Here is a 21,585-nt window from a genome sequence, read left to right as displayed (position 1 = left end):
ATATTGTTGTCACTTGACTAGGATGAGCTTCCTTCTCTCCTCCACTGATCTAGCTATCACTTCCTTCAGTGTTCATCTTCAGTTTTTCCTCCTTATGAGGGTTTTGTAAGCTCTTCTTACTTTCCTTTCTATTCCCTCTTCTGCAAAATTCATTAGTATTTATTGTTTGTTATTCATTCTAGAACCTAAAACATGGTTAGGATTCCTTCCATCTAGATCTCTGTTCCATATCCAGGTGGTAGTATCTCTTCTCCCAACAATTCAGTAGATGTTAAGAAGTCTCAATATCTTTGTTGTTTAAATGTTTATGGTAACAGCCAACTCTTTTTTTGTTTTTGTTTTTGCAAGGCAATGGGTTAAATGACTTGCCCAAGGTCACACAGCTAGGTAATTAGTAAGTGCCTGAGGCTGGATTTGAACTCAGGACCTCCTGGCTCCAGGGCTGGTGCTCTATTTCACTGGGCCACCTAGCTGCCCCATATTAAAACTCTTAATGACCACATTTAGGGTTTTCTTGGCAAAGATAATGGAGTGATTTGCCATTTCCTTTTCCAGGTCATTTGACAGATGAGAAACCTGAAGCTAACAAGGTTAAAAGACTTGTCCAGGATCACATAACTAATATGTTTCTGAGGCTGAATTTGAACTCAGAAAAATGAATTTTCCTTACTGGACCTGGGGCCTCCTAACTGCCTCTGACTGATCTCAAAATCAGTTCAATTTATTTCAGCTTAATTCAATTCAATTTAACAAACATTTATAAAGACCTTGAAGTCCTCCTGTTATAGAATAAATAATTGCTAGTTTCAACTCTCATTGCTTGTGGACTGGGGCAAAAAGTGGTGAAACTATCCTTGAGACTTGATTGATTAAGGGGGTGAAGGGCTCATCTGTTGACATGCCTTTCTGGTCACCTAATTATAAACAGATAACAAGGATCTCGAACAGCTCCCTGAGACTTGAACAGTAGACTACCATGGGCAAAATACTGTCAGAGAAACTATTCAATTGAATCAGCTAAATATTCCTTCTCTACTCTGAGTATTTTTTTTCTCTGCTTACTTAAAGCTTCTTTTTGTTGACTGGTACCTTTGTTAACTATGGTCAATATGGGTGAAGTGGATATAGTACTGAGCCTGGTGCTAGGAAGACTCATCTTCCTGAGTTCAAATCCAGCCTCAGACACTTATTAGTTATGTGGAGAAATCACTTAACTCTGTTTGCCTCAATTAAATGATCTCTCAAATGACAAGGAGAAGGAAATGGTAAACCATTCCAGGATCTTTGCCAAGAAAACTCCAAACGGGGTCATGAAGAATTGGGTACAAATGAAAAAAGATTAAACAACATTAGTAACCTGGGCTATGGTAGTATTCCGAAAGACACATATACCCATAAACTTACCCAGAAATCATGTACTATCCTGCCTTTTAATGCTGTGTTTTCTTTCCCCAGTTTTATATGAACTTTAAGATTATATGATCACTCCCTCCATCCCAATAATCTTGTATTTATTTATCTGAGAAACTGTGGTGTGGTGTGGCTAGAAAGCAGACTTTGGAGTTGGAAAGAGATGTGTACCTAGACTGACCTTTCAGGTGGTATAGTGGACTTTCAGTCAGGAAGACCTGAGTTTGAATCTAACTTCAGACACTTATTAGCTGTGTGACCCTGGATAAGGGTCATTTATTCTTTTATTTTTTTTTCAAATCCAAAAAGCCCCTGATTTATTTCAGATTTTTCCCGATCCTGCCCTGGAGCCAAGGCTCAGGCTCTCCCCCCCCCCCCCCCCAGGTGTCACCAGGAGCTAAAGTCCCCAAAGCCCCCACAAGGCTTCTTTTTGGCGGCTGCGGGGCTCCTCTGCAGCACATTTCCTGGCTTCGGGGGAGATGTATTTGCCCACTCCCTGATGGTAGGCCCGAGGCCCCGAACTCTCAGGTTTTGTTGCAGTCTACTTAGCCTTGGCCTTGGGGGCATCTTGCTCCTGTTTGATCTTTTCTCGCTCCTCAGCCACCTGAGTTATCTGCCTCTTCATACAGATCCACAAAGACTGTGGCTGACTCAATTCAAATCTCTTCCTTGGGCCGGTTGGTTTTGGGGTCACTCTCCACATTCTCCAAGGCTGTGAGGGTGTTGAAGCCACCAACAACTTTTCCAAAGATGGTGTGCTTCTTATCCAGGTAAGCACATGACTGAAAAGTGATAATTAACTGGGACTTGTTGCAGTTGGGCCCTGAGTTGGCCATGCTGAGGATGCCGTGGTCTATGTGGGACAGGTTGGGCTGAAACTCATCTTTGAAGGGTTTCTCCCAATAGGACTCGCCCCCGTCCCTGTGCCAGCTGGATCCCCACCCTGGATTACAAAGTTCCAAATGGACCTGTGGAAGATGGTCCCATTGTAATAATCCTTCTTGCAGAGTTTGATGAAGTTTTCACAGGTTTTTGGTGTCATGTCACAGTGCAGCTGCAGGTTGAGGTTCCCCTTGTTCGTTGTGCAGCCGGACATACCCCTTCCTCTTCACAAACGGATACTGGAGAACATCATCATCAATGGTGGCTGCTTCATGGGTTGTTTCAGGCACCGTGTCTGTGGATGTGAAGGAGGCACTGACCTTCCCAGTTGAGTAATGAGCCCCGTTCAGCTTGGCCACCTTCTTCTCTGGGGCAGTTTTTGTAAAGCTCCTGCAGGGTCTCTCAGATCTCGACGTTGGTGGTTTTCAGGTGATAGGTGGGATCCTGCCGCGCTTTCTCTTCTTCTGGGTGCAGGACTCGCAGGTTGTTCTTAATATGGTGGGAGTTGGCCAAATTAAACTTGTCCAGGTTCGTGGGATCCTGAAGCGTCAGGATGTCCTGGCGGGAAAAGGGCTGGTCCATCAGCAGGTTTTTGAAGTTCTTGGTCTTGATGTTCAGCTGCTCGATGGTCTCATAAGCGTACACGTTGCCGGTTGATTTGGTTGCCACAATATGGGAGTTGTTGGTGAAAACCGCGAACAGCGCTGGACAGTGATATTTACCTTCATTATTCTTGGAGAAGTTCAGCTTGATCAGAGTCTTAGCGTCCAGCTTCTCTCCACTGCTGGGGGTGGTCCCATACTTCTTCATCCAAGTCACAATATTCAGTAAGTCAAAGATGATTCCATCGGAGTACACACTGGGTACTCAAAAGGACTGCAGCGACAGGCTGCAGTGATCGAAAGACAAACGCCGGAAATTTGCTTGTGGGAGATCCGTCTTCTTGCCTCCATAGAAGAGCATGTACTCCACGCACGCGATGTACATCTTATCCTTCTGGTGAGGTCGCTTGCCCGGCGGAGGCGGGGTCGGGGGCAAGGGTACTTTATTCTTTGTGACCTCTAAGGACCCTCTAGCTCGAGTCTATGACTTTGACTATCACATACTGGCTGTAGGAACTTGAGGAAGACAACCTCTCTAAATTGCTGAGAAATTTCAGAGAAAGTGACCTGTGCTGGTAGAGGGAATTTCCCAATCCAGGATTTCCCTCTTTCAATGAAATCACAGATACAGGGTCTATTCCTATCTTTACTGATCTGTATTCATGTTGCATCTCTCAGTTGCTTGTTGGTTCTTGGAAGTCAGGGACTATCTTTCATGTTCCATGCTGTATCAATTCACATGTCTTCCTTTGTTTTTCTGAATTCTTCCTCTCTATTTTTTCTTAAGTTACAGTGTTACTGAATTTCATTGATAAAGTAAAATTTGTTTAGCTGTCTTCTCAGGAGTATGCCAGAGCCTCCTCAAGAACCAACTGCTGTGGGGTAGCTAGGTGGCGCAGTGGATAGAGCACCGGCCCTGTAGTCAGGAGTACCTGAGTTCAAATCCAACCTCAGACACTTAATAATTACCTAGCTGTGTGGGCTTGGGCAAGCCACTTAACTCCATTTTCCTTGCAAAAACCTTAAAAAAAAAAGAACCAACTGCTGAAGGGGAAGAAAGAAAAAAAAGAAATTTACACGATAACTTTATTATATTTAAAAAGAATAGCAAGTAATTATTAAGTGTCTGAGGCTGAATTTGAACTCAAGTTCTCCTGACTCTAGGACTGGTGCTCTATCCACTGTGCAATCTAGTTGCTCCCTACACTTGTTTAATTTTCAATATGAGCATTCATACCTTAGGAGTATCATTTGCTACAAATCTGGGCTTGATGAATTGTCCTAAAATAATGCTTAAGCCCAGTATAGGAGTACAGTAGAATGAAGTCATCACCAAGATTGGAAGCCTGGTGATTGAGACCATTACTGCTATTAATTGATTGCATTAATAGCACATTTGCATTTATTATATATTTATTTCATTTAGCTTTTTAAAAAAGTTATTAATTTTCATCCATATGCACATGCATATTTCCAAGTTACAAAATTTCCCTCCACCTTCCCTTCCCACCCCCCTCCTCTCATCAGGAAACAATTAGGTTAGCATTTACATACATATTTTGTTAAACATGCTTACAAATTAGTAATTTCTGGCAGAAAAAGATACATGGGAGATAATTTTTATAATGTTATTCATCAGATTCAGAAGGGTTGTTTTTTTTATTTGTATGTTTTGTTTTGTTTTTCTTCCTCTGTATGGGGATAATATAGTCCACAGCCAGTCCAAGACAGTTATCCTAGCTCTCTGGACTGTGGAGAAGAGCTGCTTCCATCTAGGTTGTTCATCTCATAATGTTGTTGTTGAAGTGTACATTGATCTCTTGGTTCTACTCCCTTAGCTCAACATTCAGATCCTGTTAGTTATTCCATGCTTCTCTAGAGTCCGACCATTTATGGTTTCTTATAGAACAATAATATTCTATGGTATTCATATACCATAACTTGTTTAGCCATTCCCCAATTGATGAGCATCCCCTTAACTTCCAATTCTTTGCCACTACAAAAAGAGCTGCTGTGAATATTTTGAAATGTGTAGGACTTTTCCCATTTATAATTTCTTCTGGATATAGACCTAGAATTAGAGTTGATGAATCAAAGGGTATGAATAGTTTTATTGCTCTTTGGGCAGAGGTTCCATATTGATCTCCAGAAAGGTTTCATCCCTTCACAACTCCAACAGCAATGCATCAATGTCCCAATTCTCCACAACCTCTCCAACATTGATCATCTTCCCTTTTTCTCATCTTGGCTAATCTAATAGCTTTGAGATGGTACTTCATTGTTTTAATTTGTATTTCTCCAATAATGGTTTGGAGCATTTTTTCATATGAATATATATATATATATATATATATATATATATATATACATATATATCTTTAATTGTTTTATTTGAAAACAGTCTGTTCATATCCTTTGTTTATTATTTGGGGAATGAGTTATGATCTTATAAATTTGATGCAATTCTCTATACATTTCAGAAATGAGACCTTTATCAGAACTCCTAGTTGTAAAGATTATTTCCCAACTTTTGCTTTCCTTCTAATTTTGGCAGTGTTTATTTTATTAGCACAACCCCCTTTTAATTTAATATAGTCAAAATCATTCATTTTGCAGTTTATAATGTGCTCTAATTCTTGTTTGATCATAAATTTATCTCCTTTCCATAGATCAGATGGATAGAGTATTTTTTGGTCTATTAATTTATCTATCATAGCATCACTCTTTATGTCTAAATCCTGTACCCATTTTGAACTTATTTTGATATAGGCTGTGAGATATGGATCTATGCCTAGTTTTTGCCATATAATTGTCCAGTTTTCCCAACAATTTTTGTCAAACAGTGAGTTCTTATTCTAGAAGCTGATATTTTTGGATTTGTCAAATAGTAGATTGCTGTAGTCATTTACTGCAGTTTCTTTTGAATCTATCCTAATCCAATAATCCATCACTCTATTTCTTAACCAATACCAGGCAGTTATGATGACTGTTATTTTATAGTATAGTTTTAGATCTGGTAGAGCTAGGCAAACTTCCTTTACATTTTTTTTCCACCAGGTTCCCTTGCTATTCTTGCCCCTTTGTTGCTCCAGATGAATTTTGTTACTATTTTTTCTAGCTTTGTAAAGTAGTTATTTGGTAGTTTAATTGGTATGACACTGAATAAGTAATTTAGTTCTGGTAGAAATGTCATTTTTATTATATAAACTCAACCTAACCATGAGCATTTGACATTTTTCCAATTATTTAGATCTGACTTTATTTGAATGAGGAGTGCTTTACAATTGTGCTCATACAGTTTCTGGGTTTTTCTTGGGAGAAAGATTCCCAAGTATTTAATGTTATCTATAGTTATTTTTTATAGGTTTTTGCAAGGCAAATGGGGTTAAGTGGCTTGCCCAAGGCCACACAGCTACATAATTATTAAGTGTCTGAGACCAGATTTGAACCCAGGTACTCCTGACTCCAGGGCTGGTGCTTTATCCACTGCGCCACCTAGCTGCCCCTATCTATAGTTATTTTTAAATGGAATTTCTCTTTCTATCCTTGCTCTTGGACTTTGTTGTTCATATATAAAAATGCTGATGATTTATGTGGGTTTATTTTATATCCTACTAATTTTCTAAATTTGTTAATTTTTTTCAAGGAGTTTTTCAGATGATTTCCTCAGATTCTCCAGGTAGATGATCATATCATCTGCAAATAGTCAAAATCTTGCTTCCTCATCAACAATTCTTATTCCTTCAATTTCTTTTTCTTCTCTTATTACTACTGCTAGCATTTCCAATTCTATATTGAACAGTAATGATGATAATGGGCATCCTTGTTTCACCCCTGATTTTATTGGAAATGATGCAAGTTTATTCCCATTGCATATAATATTTGATGATGGATTTAGATAAGATATTATTTATTATTTTAAGGAAAATTTCATTTAAACCTAAACTTTCTAGTGTTTTTAATAGGAATGGTTGTTGGTTTTTTTTTTATCAAAGGCTTTTTTCAGCATCTATTGAGATAATCATATAATTTCTGTTGGTTTTGTTATTGATGTGTTTAATTATCTTGAGTGTTTTCCTAATGTTGAACCATCTTTGCCTGCTTGGTATAAATCCAAACTTATCATGGTACATTGTTCTAGTAATAAATTGCTGTAGTCTCATCGCTAAAATTTTATTAATATTTTTGCATCAATATTCATTAGGGAGATTGGTCTATAATTTTCTTTCTCTGTTTTGGCTCTTCCTTGTTTAGGTATCAGCACCATGTTGGTGTCATAAAAGGAGTTTGGCAAATTCCTTCCTCTCCTATTTTAAAAAATAGTTTGTGTAGAATAGAAATTAATTGTTCCTTAAATGTTTGGTAGAATTTACTTGTAAATCCATCTGGACCTGGAGACTTTTTCTTAGGGAGTTTATTGATGGTTTCCTCAATTTCTTTTTCTGAAATGGAGTTATTTAAGTAATTTATTTTCTTTTCTGTTAATCTGGGCAGTTTGTATTTTTTTAAATAATCAAAAATTTCACTCAAGTTATCCACTTTATTGTATCTTATTTATTTGTAGATTTTAAGGTTTGCAAAGGAATTTACATCCATGATTTCATTTGTGCCTCATAATACTTCTGTATTCCCCAATTAAAGGGCATGTAATTTGTTTCCAGTTCTTTGTTACCACAAATAGTGGTATCAAACATATTTTGGTATATGAGGGATCTTTGATCTGATATATGCCCAACAGCCTCTGGGGAAAAGAATATGAACATTTTTTGTCAAGTCAACAATTTTAGTTGTTTTCTCAGTATAATTTCATATTGCTTTTCAGAACCACTTTTACTGTTTAACCAAACAAAATCACAAATTTACATATATGTATATATATAAAACTCATAAAGAAGTAGAAAAACTCCATGAAATCCATAGAATTACAGATTTCAAACTAGAAATACCATCTTATCCATATATATCCTCCTTTTTCAAATGAAGGTAATGAGGTCCAGAAAGGATAAATTGATTTACCCAACATCATATAAGCATAAGCATGGGATCTGGGACTTGGGTCTGGTCTGATTCCAGAGCCTTTGTTCTTTTTAAATGTATAGTTAGCATTCTATGGTTTCCAATATGTCTCCAGAACATAGACCTAATTGAAATAACAAGGCATCCCACTGCACTGTGCAGGGGAAAGAGCACTGATTAGCATTATTGCTCTCCTTTTGCCTTTTAATATTTATCAATAAGCCAGAGAATCTTTCTATGTCAGCCAACTTTAGCAGTCTTAGGTAACCATCAATGTAGCTGATCACATTCTCTGCAGTCATGGAATCAACCCCTTTGGCCCCAGCTTCTAAATAACTTGGCAGATGTATAGCATTCAGTTCCTCCCAATTAAGAAAAAGGAGTTTCTTAATGGTTCAGGGGAGCCCTTCCCTCTATTCACAATTGAGCCCCACCAAAGCTTCTGATTTTCTCTCAGGGTGAGCAAGGCTTCATTAAAGAGATACATAGTGAAGTTTTAAAAGCTCATTTTTAAATAAATTATCTTCACTAATTGTGTGCATATTTGGGTGTACACAATTCAGGCACAGCTTGGTGTAGAGCATTGAGCATTGAGTTCAGTCAATTAGCTTCTCTGGCCTCAGGTTCCTCCTTGATAAAATGGGAAAGTGGACTATGTGCTCTCTCTTGCTTGATACATCCCTTCTCTCTCAGCAAATGTAATTCTATGGACTGGAACTTGTTTGAACCATAGAAATTTTATTTGGAATCTTCCCCCCAGCCCCCGGTATCTCTTCTCTTTGTCTTCTCTATAGCCCCCACTCCCATGAAAACTGCAAGGTAAATGTGTTGGAAAAAAAAGAAGTTACTGTAATTTCCTTGAAGGTCTAAATCATAATCCATAGAGGAGTAATTTCAAGAAACATCCTCTCTTGTTTATTTAAGGACAAGCCCAGTTCTGTACTTTATGATCCTGAAAAGGTAACCCAGCCCATGGGTGGATGGGGAGGTGGACAGTATAGAAAGACATCCTATCCTCTTTGTCTTCTCATTCTTCAACTCTGAATCAAAAACTGGATTATCCCTGTGACATACTGCAATGTAGGAAGGGATATCATGTAATAAAAATGTCTCTCCTGGGAAATACTGTTGTATCTATTTTGTTTATACTTTGTATTTTCTTATAGTAACAAGAGTTTTAAGGTTTGTAAAGTGCAGTACCTATGCTGTCTCATTCAATCCTTCAGGCAAGTCTGTGAGAGAAATATTATTACCTCTTATTTTATAAATGAATAAACAATTTGAGAGAGAGGATAAGTAACTACACTAGGATCACATAGTTGATGAGCATGTGAGGTAGAATTTATACTCAGGACTTCTTGACTCCAAGTTCAGTGCTCCATTTATGGTGTCACCCAGTTGTCTTAATGTGATATTTCAAAAAGCAAAAGAGAAAGGATTATAGCTAAGAATAACACACTAGGAAAACAAATATGATTCTTAGGGGGAAACCTTATAGCAAGGATTAAAAACCTTTTATTCCACAAAAAGACAAGAACTGGATAAAATCTTTAGATGTTTTTTCATGTTTTCCCCCACCCAACTATTCCCTCTAAAAGAAGTTAAATTTCTTGAAAGTAGGATTTTATTTTTGTATCTGAAGGTTTTGGCATAGTGCTGAAAAACTTAGGTAAGTGATTAATAAATATTTGTTGGATAAATGCATGGGCAAATGAATAAAAAGAGTTTGCTGTGGTCTTTTCAACATGCATGGGTATGACATCATTTCAAACAGATAGTACAAGGGCTGACCTTTGTTGCCTTAAGATTTTCTGAATAAGTCACTGGAAGAATAGATCAACTAATCCTTTTAATCTGAAAATATATTTTTTTATGCCAGTATCTGCTCCACATGATTTATCCATTGCCTTCTTCTTGCCAGATTTCTTTTTGTGTGCTGACACTGAGATTCTCAGAAAGTAAGAGAGGTTTCATCTAGATAACTCTCTTTTGAATGCAGTGCCAAGGAAAATTGGCACTAAGGAAGCTTTGAAAATAGCCTTAAGATCTTATACTGTGGTTTAGCGTGACACCGGTCTTGTCCAATAGTCTTTGCTTTTTATGACTGCATAAGAAATGTGACCAGGGAAAGGACTACCCATGTATGGATGACCTCTTTCTAACTAATAGGTTTAGGAATCAAATCCTTTATAAAATTTTTTTCAATTATTAATTCAATAATCCCTGAATTTATATAAGGTATGGCACTATATATTTCTAAATCTATAATTTTTAGTATCATTGTGTTTATTTCTCTTTTACCATATAAGGAAATAGTTCAGATATTTTCAGCAGTAACATTTCATAGACTTAGATTTTCATGTTAATCTGTGATTTTTGTCCAGTCAGCCTGATCTCTAGCATGGGATTTTTTTTTTCTTACTGAAACAGGCTATGTCTCTTGAGAAGTGTGGGAAAACTTTCCATATAGTTTTTTAAATTCTTCCCCTTTTACCTGGTGTGTATTTATTCAAGTTCCCAAGTCAAGGAGAAAATATAGCAAGAAGCTAGGGGAAAATGATTTCAGTAAAGTAGCAGAATACCAAATAACCTACATAAATCATCATTTATCACCAACAAATACTTATCTCTTCTTCAAGAAGAGATAGTAAAAGATACCCTACTTAAAATATTGTACACTGTCTAAAGTATCTGGGATTACACTTACCAAAACAAACCTAGGACCTATATCAACATAATTATAAATCACTTTTTTAACAAATAAAATCAAATTTAGATAGTTGGAGAAATATAATTGCTCATGGGTGGGTAGCGTCAATATAATAAAATGACAATTCTAGCTAATCTATTTACTCACTGTCATCTCAAACTGCCAAAAACTATTTTATTGAAAAAAATAATGATATTATTTGGGAGAATAAAATGTCAAGAATATAAAAGAAATTAGTGAAAAAATGTAAAGGAAGTAGGTTTAGCAGTACCAGATCTAAACCATTAGACAAAAATTATAAAAAAATTCTGAAAATGGCTAAAAAAAATAGAAAGGTAGATCAATGGTAAGGAATAAACATGCAATAAATAGTATCAAATGATTATAATAATCTTGTGTTGGGAATACTGGAAATCAGTTTAGCAGAAGATATAGATCAATATCTTGTACCATTCATGGTCAAAATGGATAGATGACTTTTACTTAAATGTAGATATCATAAGAAAACTAGAAGAACATGGAGCACATTACTCATCAGATTTATGGATAGGCAATGAATTTATAAATAAACAAGAAATAAAGAAAATTGTGAGATAAAATTTTCATTAAAATAAAATGATTTGTAAAAATGAAAACAATGTATTAAAAGAAAAGCAGAATATTTTGGGAAAATTTATAACACTTTCTCATATTGCAACTATATAGAGAACTTTAACAAGTTTATAAGAATATGAATCATTCTCCAATTGATAAATGGTCAAAGGAATCAAAAGTATATATAAAATGTTTTATTGATTAGACAAATGCAAATTAAAAGTCCTTTGAGATATTATCTCATATACATAGATTGGCTAAAATGATAGAAGCAGAAAATGATAAATGGTTGAGGGGATATGGAAAAGTTGCTGTGTTAAAACCTGGAATACCTTGGTGGAACTCTTGAACTAATTTAACTATTTTGGAGAACAATCTGGAATTATGCCCAAAGAGTTATAAGATTGTATATACTCTTTGACTCAACAATATCAATAGTAGGTGTGTTTCCCAAGGTGGTCAGGGAAAAAGCAACACTATGTGTTCTAAAATATTTACAATAATTCTCTTTATAGTAGTAAAGAAATTGAGGGGTATTGATTAGGTAAAAAGATAAGCAAACTAAGGTATGTGATTGTGCTTAAATACTAGTGATGAGTAGGCTGATTTTAGAAAAACATGGAAAGACGTAAGAAATAAGGAAAAGTGAAGTGAACAGAACTAAAAAAGCATTGTATACAATAACAGCAAAATTGCTTTAATTGCGAGCAACCAATTTATTCTGAGTACTATGAATACTTTGAATTACTATAAAGGACCCATAAAGGAAGATGCTATCTGCTTCCAGAGGGGAAAAAACTGATAAATAAAAATATGTCTAGCATGGCTTTAACTAGATTCATAAATCTATGGCAAATAGTGGCCTTTCCTAGTGTGGGGTGGTGAAAGAGGGAGGGAGATAATTTGGAACTTAAAACACAACAAAAATAAATAAAGAAAATTTATTCTTTTGCCTTACAGGATAGTGTCTCTCTCCCTTATCCTTCCCATCAACCTATGAAAAGAGATCAGTCAAAAAGAAAAAATTCTCTCTATATAACAAAAAATTTGTAGGAGTTTTTACTTTTTAAAGAAGAAAAACTAAAACCTGGGAAAAATAAAAATAAAATATTCTAATTGAGCAAGGAATAGCTGTATTTAAATGTAGTTGTACTGTAAGCAACAATGGATATTACTTTTCATAAGATGAAGAAAATCAGAGAAGAGCCAATCTTTCCTAGTAAAGCCTTAAAAGGATACTAGGCAAACCATTGGTTTAGATGAGCAAAAAGAAAGTAGGAAGTGATTCTATCTTTTTTTTTTAATTTTTTTTTTTTAGGTTTTTGCAAGGCAAACGGGGTTAAGTAGCTTGCCCAAGGCCATGCAGCTAGGTAATTATTAAATGTCTGAGACTGGATTTGAATACAGGTACTCCTGACTCCAGGGCCTGTGCTTTATCCACTATGCCACTTAGCTGCCCCGAAGTGATTCTATCTAATCTAGAATTGTGCAAGAAGGAGACCTGAAGCATATATGTATCCTGAATGGTGAACCACATAGACATAAGAAGAAAAAAAATATATTTGGGAAGAAATTAGTAATAGAAGGGGAAACTAGTTCACATACTTGGGATGCTCAAGAAAAGTATACAACATGGAGTAAGGAAGAACTGGGCATTTCATTAATATTGTTTCTATCTGAACTGGAGTAAGGAAGATTGAACTCTCTCTCATATATACAATACAAAATATTTGTTATAAAAGTGCATTAAATTTAAGAGAAAAATAAATGGATACAGTAAAGGGGAGAAAATGTGTTTTTTAATTATATAAATATTTTATTTGCTTTTCAATTATATACAACAGTAGTTTCTATCAATCATTTTTGTAAGGTTTTTAATTTTACAATTTTCTTCCACCTTCTCTTCCCCCCAGAAGGCAATCTGATCATTTTTACATTGTTTATACGATATACATTGATCAAAATTGAATGTGTTGAGAGAAAAAAACATCATATTCTTGAGGAAAAAATAAAATATTAGAGATCACAAAATTATGTAGTATGTGAGACAACATTTTTAAAAAGTGAAAGTAATAATCTTTGGTCTTTGTTTAAACTCCACAGTTCTTTCTCTAGATACAGATAGTATTATTTGTCCCAGATATCCTAAAATTGTCCCTGATTATTGCACTGATGGAGTGAGCAAGTCCATTAAGGTTGATCACCACCCCCATGTTGCTGTTAGGGTGTACAGCATTCTTCTGGTTCTGCTCGCCTCACTCAGCATCAATTCTATGATCTCTTCAGGGTATAGATTGGATCAAAGAGTATGCATATTTTTATTGCCCTTTGGGCATAATTCCAAATTGCTCTTAGAAAGGTTGGATCAGTTCACAGCTCCACCAACAATGCATTAGTGACCCAGATTTCCATCATTCCTTAACACTGATCATTGTTTTTTCTGGTCATATTGGTCCATTTGAGAGATGTGAGGTGGTACCTCAGAGATGCTTTACTTTACATTTTTTCTAATCAGTAATGATTTAGAGCAATTTTTCATCTGATTAGATAGTTTTGATTTCCTCATCTGCAAATTTCCTTTGCATATCCTTTGACAATTTACCAATTGGGTAATAACTTTTTTTTATACATTTGACTCAGTTCTCTACATATATTTTAGAAATGAGTCCTTTGTCAGAAACACTGGAAGTAAAAATTGTTTCCCAATTTATTACACTTCTTTTGATCTTGGTTTCAGTGGTTTTGTTTGGGTAAAAGCTTTTTAATTTAATGTAATCAAAATTATTCACTCTGTTTTTGATGTTGTTCTCTACTTCTTCCTTGATCATGAACAGCTCCCCTTTCCATAGATCTGACAGCTAAACTATTCCTTGTTCTCCTAGTTTACTTGTGATATTATGTCTAAATCCTGTACCCATTTTGATCTTATCTTGGTATAAGATGTGAGATGTTGTTCTGAATCCAAGTTTCTACTATATTATCTTTCAGTTTTTCCAGCGCTTTTTATTGAAGAGTGAATTCTTATCCCAGAAGGTGAACTCTTTGGTTTTATCAAACAAACTATAATCATTTCCTGATGTCTCTTTTGCACCTAGTCTATTCCACTAATTTACTACTCTATTTCTAAGCCACCACCAGACAGTTTTGGTTATTGATGCTTTATAATATAATTTTAGATCAGATGAGGCAAAGCTGCCATCTTTTACATTTTTCCATTAAATCTCATGATATTCTTTACTTTTTGTTTCTCCATATGAATTTAGTTATAATTTTTTCTAGCTCATGAAAGTAATTTTTTGGAAGTTTGATTGGTATGGTATTAAATAAGTAAGTAGTTTAGTTTAGGCAGAAATGTCACTTTTATTATATTAGCTTGGCCTTATTTTTGCCCAGTTATTTAGATCTGATTTTATTTCTGTGTAAAGTGTTTTATAGCTATTTTCATAGAGTTCCTAAGTATGCTTTTGCAGGTAGACTCCCAAATATTTTATATTGTCTGAAGCTTTTAGATGGGATTTCTTTTTCTAATTCTTGCTGCTGTATCTTGCTAGTAACACACACACACACACACACACACACACATATATATATATATGTATATATATACACACACACACACATATATATGTATATATATACACACACACATATATATATATATTTAAATGTTGAGGATTTATATGGGCTTATTTTATATCCTGTGACTTTTCTAATTCCTTCAATTTCTTTTTCTTCTCTTATTGCTGAACCTAACCTTTCTAATGCAATATTGAATAGCAGTGATGATAATGGGCATCCTTGTTTCACCCCTGATCTTATTGGGAATGCCTCTAGCCTCAACCCATTGAATATAATGCTTGTGCATGGTTTCAGATAGATACTGCTTATTATTCTAAGGAATGATTCATTTATTCTTACACTCTCTAGTGTTTTTAGTAAGAATAGGAAAAGTTGAAAGTCTATTCTTTTGTTAGTAGGAATTTTGTCAAATGCTTTTTCAGCTTCTATTGTGATAATCATGTGATTTCTGTTGGGTTTGTTATTTATATATTCAATTATTCTGACAATTTTCCTAATATTGAACCAACCCTGCATTCCTGGAATAAATCCTGCTTGGTCATGTGTATTAAACTATTGAGAACTTGCTGTATTCACTTTGCTATGATTTTATTTAAGATTTTTACATTCATATTCATTAGGGAAATTGGTCTATAATTTTCTTTCTCTGTTTTGATTGTTCCTGGTTTAGGTATCAGCACCTTATTGGAGTCATAAAAGGAATTAGGCAGAGTTCCATCTTCACCGATTTTCCCAAAGAGTTTATGTAGAATTGGAACCAATTGTTCCTTAAATGTTTGATAGAATTCACTTGTGAAGCCATTTGACCCTGGAGACTTTTCTTGGCAGTTCATTGATGACTTGTTGAATTTCTTTTTCTGAGACTGGGTTATTTAGGTATTTAATTTCCTATTCATTTAACTTGGACAGCTTATATTTTTGTAAATATTCATCCATTTCAATTATCAAATTTATTGGCATACAGATGGACAAAATAGTTCAGAATTATTGCTTTAATTTTCTCCTCCTTGGTGAGTTTACCTTTTCCATTTTTGATAATAGTAATTTGATTTTCTTCTTCTTTTTTTAAAAATCAAATTAAACAAAGGTTTATCTATTTTTTTTCATAAAACCAACTCTTGGTTTTATTTATTAGTTCCATAGTTTTCTTGATTTTGATTTTTATCAATTTCTCCTTTAATTTTTAAAATTTCTAATTTGATATTTAATTGGGGGTTTTTAATTTGTTTTCTCTAATTTTTTAGTTGCAAGCTTAGTTCATTCATTTCTTCATTCTCTATTTTATGTATGTAAGCATTTAGAGATATAATCTATTCCCAATAACTGCTTTGATTGTATCCCATAAGTTTTAGTGTGTTGTCTCATTATTGTCATTGACTAGGATGCAATCATTAATTCTATCTGTAGTTTGTTGCTTGATCCACTAATTCTTTAAAATGAGGTTATTTAGCTTCAAATTAGTTTTAGGTCTATCTCTCCATGGCCCATTATTGCATGTGATTTTTACTGCATTATTATCTGAAAAGGAAGTATTTACTATTTCTACCCTTCAGCTTTTGGTAATGAAGCTTTTATGCTGTTGTACATGGTCAACTTTTGTGTAGGTGCCATGTACTACAGAAAAAAAGAATATTCCTTTCTATCCCCATTCAATTTTATCCAAAGGTCTATCATGTCTAGGTTTTCTAACATTCCATTTACCTCCTTAATGTCCATTTTTATTCTATGGTTAGATTTTTCTAATTCTGAGAGTGGGAGGTTGAGGTCTCCCACCAGTAGAGTTTTGTGTCTATGTCTTCCTGTAACTCATTCAACTTCTCCTCTAAGAATTTGGATGCTGCTTACATATTTAGTATTGAAATTGCTTCATCATCTATAGTACCTTTTAGGACATAATTTCCTTATCTTTTCTAATGAGATCTATTTTTGCAGATTTGTCTGAGACAAGGATTGCTATACATGGTTTTTTTCACTTCAATTGAAGCATAATATATTCTGCTCCAAACTTTTATCTTTACTCTGTATATATCTATCTGCTTCACATGTAAGCAACATATTGTAGGATTCTGGTTTTTAATCCACTCTGTTACCCACAAACATTTTTATGGGAGAGTTCATCCCATTCACATCCAAAGTTATCATTGCTAACTCCTTATTTTCCTTCATGCCTCTTCCCTCTGTTTGTATTTTCCCCTTATTTCACCTTATTCCTATTTCCTAGTATTTTGCTTTTGAATATCACTTCCTTCAGTGTTTGCCCCATTATATACACCTCCCCTTCCCCTTTCTTTTCCTTCCCCTTTTCCCTTCTTAATATTTGAAAGGTAAGATAAGTTTCTAAACTCAACTGAGTGTGTGTGTGTGTGTGTGTGTGTGTGTGTGTGTGTGTGTGTGTGTGTGAATCCTTTTTTGAGCCAAATCTGATGAGTTAGATTCAGGTGGCTTTCACCTCCTCCCTTCTTCCCCTCTATTGCAATAGGTCCTTTGTACCTCTTCATGGGATGTAATTTACCCCAGTCAATCTCCTCCATCCTCCCATCTCTTTACTGTCCTCCCTTTTCAAGGAGATATTTTTAAATCATTCCATCAGTCACAGACAAGTAATGACTACCCATTGCTTCTGGCTAAGTATATTCTCTCTAATAGAGATACAATTCTCAAGAATTATGAGAATTTTTTTCTCCCAGGTGTGAATATAGCCAGTTTCATCTTACTGGATAACAGTTTTTTTTCTTTTCCTCTTTTTACCTTTTCATATATCTCTTGAGTCTCCTATTTGAAGTCCAGATTTTCTATTTAGCTCTGATCTTTTCATAAAGAAAAGTAGAAAGTCTGTTATTTTGTTAAATGTCCATCTTTTCCTCTGGAAGAGAGAGCTCAGTTTTGCTGGACAATGAATTCTTGGCTACATTCCAGGCTCCCTTGTTCTTTGGAATGTCATATTCCGGACCCTTTGATCCCTTAATGTAGATGTAGCCAGGTCCTGTGTAATCTTTACTGTGGCTCCTTAGTATTTAATTTTTTTCAGACTGTTTGCAGAATTTTCTCCTTTATCTGATATTTCTGGAGTTTGGCCACAATATTCTTTGGCATTTTCATTTTGGAATACCTTTCAGGAGGGTATTGATGAATTCTTTCAATAATTATTTTGCACTCTGGTTCTATGATAACAGGGCAATTCTCCTTTACTATCTTGAAGTATGGAGTCCATGCTTTTTTTTTCTTCTTAAAGTTTTTAGAAAGCTCAGTGATTCTTAAATTATCTCTCCTGGATCTATTCTCTAGGTCATTTGTTTTGCTGATGAGGCATTTTCATTTTCTTCTATTTTTTCTTTTATTTTGGTTTTGTTTAACAGATTCTTGCTGTCTCATGAAGTCATTAGTTTCCACATATCCCAATCTCTTTTTTAAAGAAGAATTTTTTCATATACTTTTTCATTTTCCTTTTCCAATTGGCCAATCCTATTTTGGAAGTTTTCCATTTGCCCAATTGTGGTTTTGAGAGATTTATTTTCTTTTTCCACTTGTCCAATTGTATTTTCATAGGATTTGCTTTCTTGTTGCAAGATGTTAATTTTCTCTTGCTAAGTGTTAATTTTCTCTTGCATGTATTTTCCCAATTTTCCCATTTGACTTTTAAACTTTTTCCTGATCTCTTCTAAGTAGTCTTTCTGGGCTGGAGACCAATTCATATTGTCCCCTGAAACTCTAGTCCTCTCTGGGTTAGAATTCTTGTCTGCGATGAACCCTGCTTTTTGCTGGTCTTTCTTCATTTTTCTATGATCTTGTGTGGGGGGGAGGGTGTTATTGAGAGACCTAGAGACTTTGTTCACTGGGCTTGGGAATCCAAGTGGGCCAGCTAGTAGGGGAAGCCAGAAGCTTTCTCTGGAGTGTCTGTGACTTTGATTAGTGACCCACTTCCTAGGCTTGGGGGGTGGCAAGGGGGTTGCAGGATCTGGGTTATCCTGGAACAATGTAGGTTGGACCCTCAGGCTATACAATTAATCTGCTTAATTCTCAATCAGCACTAGGGGATATCTGCCATCCATACCTCAACCTGGGAGTGGGGTGGGGGGAGCTGTTATTATGTTTGTTCAGAGGAGAGTCATTTTCTCCCATAGGAAAGAAAGGGAGGAAACTCAATTGGAAACATGGGGTCTTCACTGCAAACAATGGGTATTGTGGTCCTGGTCTTCCAGCTGAGTTAACCAGATAGATGTCTAGCCACCATGCTGGAGCTCTCCTGTTCACTGTGCAGGCGGCCAAAACCTCTGCCACTGTTCTCAGGTTAGTACCTGGACCTCACCGTGCTACTCTTGCTGGGTCTCCTTTCTGCCCCTGGTGCACCCACATTTCTCTGTGACAGACCTTGATGCACGATGTTCTCCTAGGCTTTTCTCTGGCTTCTGTGGATCCAAATTCTGATAAAAGGCTTGGTTCATGGTAGTTCTGAGAGGAAGTCAGGAGAGCTTAAGACAGGGCCTAGTTTCTTTCTACCATCCTGGTCAGAAGTCCCTTTGGAGAAAATGTTTAAGAAAGAAAGTGATGGTGTGGATCCAGCAGCAGTCCTGGTGTCAGGAGGACAAGAGTTTAAATCTGGCCTCAGACACTTGATACTAGATGTTTGACCTTGGGCAAGACACTTGACCCCATTGCCTCACAAAAACAAATAAAGAAGGAAGGGAGAGGGTCAAAGAGAGAAAAATCACAGGTGAAAGAAACTTCAACTTTTAAGGGTAGATCATAAAAATAGAAGACAATTTAAAAAAAACAATAGTGTAAGAAATAGTGAATAGGTTCTGGGTTTGAGCAGATAAATGGGATTTAGGTCACTTTAGATTAATAGTGTTGATTGCCATATTTCTTTCTTTCTTTCTTTCTTTCTTTCTTTCTTTCTTTCTTTCTTTCTTTCTTTCTTTCTCTCTCTCTCTCTCTCTTTCTTTAAAGAAGGGGATAGAGAACACAATGAGGAATAAAGTTGAAAAAATAAGATGGAAGGAAGTACATAATTACTAATCTACATTATGAAAGTGAATAAGATGGAGTCATTTAGAAAAATAGAAGAGAAATTGGATGAGTTAGAAAGCATATTTAACCAATATCCCCTCCAGTATTCTATGATTCTGTAACATTAACTTGTTGTTTCTCTAGCAGAATATTCCATTTCTCAACTGGGAATTCCACTGACTATTCTCCCATGTTTGAAGTGTTTTCCCTCCTTATTGCTTCCTCCTAGATATTTTGGCTTCCTTCAAGTCTCAGTAAAATTCCACCTTCTGAAAAGAGCCTTTCTTGATCTTCTTTCATACTAGTGTCATCTTCAAAAATAATTTCTAATTTATTATTCACATACATATATGTACTATAAATATGGTACCCTTTTGTTTGCATGTTTTCTCCCCCTTACAAAATAGGAACTGTCTTTTTTCTTTCTTTGTATCCCTAGTACTTATCACAATGCCTCAAGGAATAGTAGATGCTTAATTAATTTTTGAAAACTTGATTTAACTACAAGAAATAAGATATGGGGGCAGCTAGGTGGCACAGTGGATAGAGCATTGGCCCTGGAGTCAGGAGTACTTGAGTTCAAATTAGGCCTCAGACACACCTGGCTGTGTGACCTTGGGCAAGCCACTTAACCCCGCTGCTTTGCAAAAAAAAGTAAGATGTGATACTTAAGGTTCATAAAGATTTAGAATGAAAGGCTGGACTAGAATTTATTCTGACTCAGAAAATTCAAAGAAGTAGAGGAAACGGTCATTATTTCAGACAAAGAAGTAGCAAACATACACACAGCTAAAGGACACAATAAAAGAAATATATCGATACTTAATAAAATATGAATACTGAATGGCATGGCATCTAAGTATTTGAAAACAAATCTAATTACTGGCAGGAATATGGCAAAACTTTTTCAATATGGAGAAAAAGATTACTAAAAACACCTAAGAGGACTGCTATGTACACCTTTTAGATTTAGGGAACTTAAAAAAATAAAATAAATTAAGAACCTGAATAGAATCTTAGGTGTGATAAATCTCTAACCATTATTGAGTGTGACTAGAAGTCAGTATAAATATTTCTTAGTTGTTCATGGCATCATTATAAAAAAATTGTTTAAGCACCAAAAAACCCTGATAGAACAATGTGCAAAGGCACAACTATTGAACACATCCTTTATTGATATTCATTATATTATATGTATGTATTTATTACATTTATATATTCATTTTATTATATTTAATAAAAATTTTAATCAGTAAATAGAATTTAAGGAAAGAATTCAAAATTAAATGGAAATTAATTTAATTTTAAATAATATTTAATCCAAAGAACAAATAAAAACAAGTCATAAAATGATAACAATAAGAAACATTAGAAATTGGAAATTTGTGCTATCAAAATAGTCCGGGGTAATATTTCTTGAAAAAAATCCAAAGACATTTAAAAATTAAAATTCTGAAAATAAAGAGATAAAAATTAAAAACTAAAAATATTAATTGATAAGAATAGAAATTCGTTACTTCAACAAAATTACTTCAAAAAATAGTCAAACTAGTGGCTAATTTAATTTTTAAAAAAAGAATTAAATCAAGTGCTGGATTAAGGATTCACTAGCTGACAAAAAAATGTTAAGAATACTTTAAAGTAGGGCGGCTAGGTGGTGCAGTGAATAGAGCACCAGCCTTGGAGTCAGGAGTACCTGGGTTCAAATTCGACCTCAGACACTTAATAATTACCTAGCCTGTGGCCTTGGGCAAGCCACTTAACCCCACTGCCTTGAAAAATCTA

The 21,585-nt window shown here is 35.1% G+C and overlaps 1 pseudogene; it reads right to left on the bottom strand.

The window, feature by feature from the left end:
* Positions 1 to 1,797: 1,797 nt before the first annotated feature.
* On the bottom strand, positions 1,798 to 19,235 carry LOC141512051 (RING-type E3 ubiquitin-protein ligase PPIL2 pseudogene; annotated as a pseudogene).
* Between the last annotated feature and the right edge of the window lie 2,350 nt (positions 19,236 to 21,585).

The sequence above is a fragment of the Macrotis lagotis genome, chromosome 2 (genome assembly GCF_037893015.1).
Source record: "Macrotis lagotis isolate mMagLag1 chromosome 2, bilby.v1.9.chrom.fasta, whole genome shotgun sequence".
Taxonomy (NCBI): Eukaryota; Metazoa; Chordata; class Mammalia; order Peramelemorphia; family Peramelidae; genus Macrotis; species Macrotis lagotis.
This window is presented reverse-complemented; position numbering and strand designations above follow the sequence as displayed.